The sequence below is a fragment of the Olea europaea genome, chromosome 15 (genome assembly GCF_002742605.1).
Source record: "Olea europaea var. sylvestris chromosome 15, O_europaea_v1, whole genome shotgun sequence".
Classification (NCBI taxonomy): domain Eukaryota; kingdom Viridiplantae; phylum Streptophyta; class Magnoliopsida; order Lamiales; family Oleaceae; genus Olea; species Olea europaea.
The window spans coordinates 29,297,645-29,302,264 of record NC_036251.1 but is presented as its reverse complement, the minus strand read 5'-3'; positions in this window follow the sequence as shown (position 1 = coordinate 29,302,264).

The window sequence follows — 4,620 nt, the reverse complement described above, 5'->3', positions numbered from 1 at the left end:
TGCTGTAATATACAGGATATATTACAAGCTCATGAATACTCAACTTGGTATTGGTGCTTTACGTTCATCTCCTAAAGATGAAACTCTTTTGGTTGAATGTAATCTTTTTCATCAAAACACCATGATTCCCAAGAGATTTCCTTGGAATCTTCAAAGTGGTGGACTAGAATGGAATTTTGAAAATGTTCAAAATCTTATTCCTGCTCCTGTTCAAACAATTCCAAATCAAATTATTACTTTCCCAGATGGAAATGTCAAAATGATTTTCAAAGGATCTTCCTCTAGCTTTCAAAGATCTTATTCTTCGACATCTGAAGATAAACCTAGATCTTCATATCAATCTACAAGATTTTCAACATTTTCTCTTTCAGGTGTTGATTTCACCCCAAATATTCCAATACCTCAATATTCTGAAAAAGATATAGAAAAAGAAGAAGATTCTCCAACTTTTTCTAGCATGTTTTATACTCAAAATGAAAGACTTGATCATCAAACAAATGTTATTTCTTCTAGGATTGACAGAAGAAATGAATTCAAAATTGATCAAACTCCTGATATTAAAAGTTTTCGAAAAATATTTCGTCAAAGTTTTTCAAAAGTAGAACGAGAATCTTATTGGGAAGAATTTGAAGAATTCCTTGAATATTTCAGATTTTATGAATTGGCTTATTTTAAAGTTTTTAATGAAAACCCTATTTTTTCAAAGATTTCTTCAAAATCAAAGAAGAAAAATTCTATTGACACTTCAAATATTCCATAGAAGACTTGGAAAACTCCTTCTGGTGAGAATATTCAATCTCCTAATCCTCATTTGCAAGAGATCGTAATTCCACATGGAAATACAAAAGTTCTTGCTTCTCCTTTTAAAAAGTATCGGAAGAGCAACCTGATGAATCTCAAGTTGTTGTTAAAGATATAAAAAATATTCAAGCTCAAAATAACTATACTAATGTAGTTCTTCAATCTGTCTGTTCTCAGCTTAACAGAATTGAAATAAATTCTGAACCTGAGACATCATCCATTTCAAAAGGTATTAAGCCAATAGAGCCAGTTTTAATTAACAGGCATGAGGCTAATCCCAAAAATGGTCTCAAAATTAAGATTAATGTTCTTAAAGAACTTGCTACTCAGTTATCAAAAATATCCTTATCCTCTACTTCAAATAACATCAATACTATTGATGATATTGAATCTCAATTTATTGATGATGAAGTTCCTCAAATTAATAAACTTCAAGGCAAAAAAGTTCAATTTTCAAAAATTCCTCATTATTATCCAAAAAATACTCCTCCAGATTTACTATTCGAACAAAAGGCTAAAATGCCTACAACATTTTTTGGTTCAGGAATAACTATCTGGAATATATATGGTTTAACTGAATATCAAAATTTTGAAATTCTTGAAAGTATGAGTGCTTGTTATAACGCCTATATTCAAGAAGCAATTTCTCCAATTGAGGCAACAAACAATAATATTCAAGAATTTTCTTGTCAAATTAATAATTGGTTGTTCAATTATATAACTGTACAAGAGAAAATTCAAATTGCTCAAACTCTTAAACCTGATGGTTCAAATGATTGTTTTGATACAATAATTTATTGTATTATTAAACATTTCATTGGATCTCCAACAAATGCTTTAGAAAAAATTTCAAGTATTTTATTAACTTTAAATTGTTCAAGTTTACAAGATTTTCGTTGATATAAAGACATGTTTCTATCACATGTATATTTACGAAAAGATTTTAATCAAACTTATTGGAAAGAAAGATTTTTATCTGGACTTCCAAAATTATTTTCTGAAAGAGTCAAAAATTCTATCAAAAAGGAACATTCAAATAATATTCCTTATGATGTTCTTTCATACGAAGAATTAATTTGCTTCATTAACAAAGAAGGATTAGCTCTCTGTAATTAACTCAAGCTTAAATCCAAATTGCAAACAGAAAGATTAGATAGTCACAAAGAACTTGGATCATTTTGTGAACAATATGGATTTGAGAAAATTATTCCTCCTTAAAAAACGAAAAGAAAAGAATTTTCAAAATGAAAAATATTTTCAAATACCTTCTTATTCAAAAAATTATTCCAAAAAGAAATTTCAAAAGAAAAGATTTTCAAGAAAAAACAATGTTACTTGTTGGAAATGTCAAAACTCTGGGCATTATTCTAATAAGTGTCCTCTCAAAGGCAAGATTAATAATCTTCAAATTGATGAAGATATTAAGTGCCAACTTCTCAATCTTATTGATTCAAATTCCAGATCTGATAATGAGTTAAACTCAGAGTTGGAACATGTTTATCAACATCAAGAAGATTAAGACGCTGAATCTAGGTCAAACTCTCAATTCTCTTCAAGTTAAAGTAAAGAACTTTGTGGTTGTAAAACTATAAATGTTCTTACTAAACAAGAACTTATTAAAGAGATTGATGATCAAATTGATGATCCACAGCTCAAAAATAAGTTTAACTTCCTTTTTCCTTCAAATTCAAAAGCTGAACCTTTCAATATGCAAAAAGTTTTAAATCTTTTCGAAACTTCAAAATCTTCTAGTTTTGATTTAAAATCGGAAATCAATTCCATGAATTCTCAAATTTTTATTCTTGAACGTCAAAAGAAAGATGTTAGAATGGAAGTTTCTCTTCCCAAAACTCAAGATAAGAAGTTAAAGTCAAAGACTCCTTCCCATTTATCTTCTTCCAATTCTTCTGGTAAAGAATCAAATCCTCTCATTCCTTTAAATATTCAATCTGAAGAAGAAATGATTAATGTCATTAATCGTGTTCAACTTCAAAAATGGTACTACAATATGACTATTGTAGTCAACAAAGAATTCAAATTCATTTCTAGAGTCCTTATTGATTTTGGAGCTGATCAAAATTGTATCCGTGAAGGATTGATATCTACAAAATATTTTGAAAAAACTACTGAGCGTCTTAATGGTGCTAGTGGAAAGAAACTCAATATTCAATATAAACTTTCAAAAACTCATGTTTGTAATTCAAATATTTGTTTCAAAAATATTTTTTATCTTGTAAAAGATTTAGATCAAGAAATTATTATTGGTACTCTTTTTATTGTTCAAATTTATTCTTTTCAAGCTATTTCAAAATGTTTAACTACAAAAATATTTGATCAAGAATTTTATTTCAAATTTACAAATCCTCCTTCTTATAAAGATGTTAATTCTTTAAAAGAAGCATCAATTTTAAAAATTGTCAATAATATTAATTTCAAGAAAAATCATATTCGATTTCTCAAAGAAGAAATTAAATTTCAAAGAATTGAAGAACAATTGCAAAATCCTTCAATTCAAGAAAAAATTTCAAATTTTCAAAAACAAATGGAAAAAGAGATTAGTTCTACTATTCCAAATGCTTTTTGGGATCGTAAGAAATATGTGGTATCTCTTCTATACAATTTTGATTTTCATGAATCAAATATTTCTACAAAATCTCGTCCTATTCAAATGAACAAAGAATTGTTAGACTTTTGTATCAAGGAAATCAATGATTTACTTGACAAAAGGTTTAATTCGTCCGAGTAAATCTCCTTGGAGTTGCTCAGCATTCTATGTCAATAATTTGGCTGAAATTGAACGAGGTGCTCCACGTGTTGTTATCAATTACAAGCCTCTTAATAATGTTCTTTAGTGGATTCGATATCCACTTCCTCAAAAGAAAGATCTTTTGAATGGATTATTTAAAACTGTTATCTTCTCAAAATTTGATATGAAGTCAGGCTTCTGGTAGATTCAAATTAAAGAAGAAGATAAGTACAAAATTGCATTCAATGTTCCTTTCGGTCAATACGAATGGAATGTTATGCCTTTTGGTCTAAAAAATGCTCCTTCTGAATTTCAAAAAATCATGAATGATATTTTCAATCTATTTTTAAATTTTATCACTGTTAACATTGATGATATTCTTATATTTTCTAAAAGTATAGAACAACATTTCTAGCATATCAATACATTCATGCATGTTATCAAGAAAAACGATTTAGCAGTTTCTATTAAAAAGATTGTTTTGTGTCAAACAAAGATAAGATTTTTAGGTCATAATATTCAAAATGGTTCAATTATTCTAATTCAGAGAAATCTAGATTTTACTGAAAAATTTCCTGATGAAATCCTAGATAAATCTTCTCTTCAAGGATTCCTTGGTTGTGTTAATTATGTTGGCGACTTTATCAAAGAGATAATGTTGACTTGTGTTCCTCTTTTCAAAAGACTACAAAAGAGTCTGAACCCATGATCTCGTGAGTGCAGATTAGCTGTCCAAAAAATCAAAAAAGCTGTCAAAAATATTCCATGCTTATCAATACTCCGAAACCAATGCCTCTGATCTGGGCTTTGGTGGGGTGTTAAAGCATATTTCAAAAGAGCCAAGTCAAGAACAGTTGGTTATGTTCATAGTGGTGTATGGACTGGCCCTCAAAAGAATTATTCTACTATGAAAAAGGAAATTTTATCAATAGTTTTATGTATTTCAAAATTTCAAGATGATTTAATTAATAAAGAATTTATTCTCAAAACTGATTGCAAAGCATCAAAAGATGTTTTACAAAAAGATGTGAGAAATCTTGTTTCAAAGCAAAACTTTGCTAGATGGCAAGCTA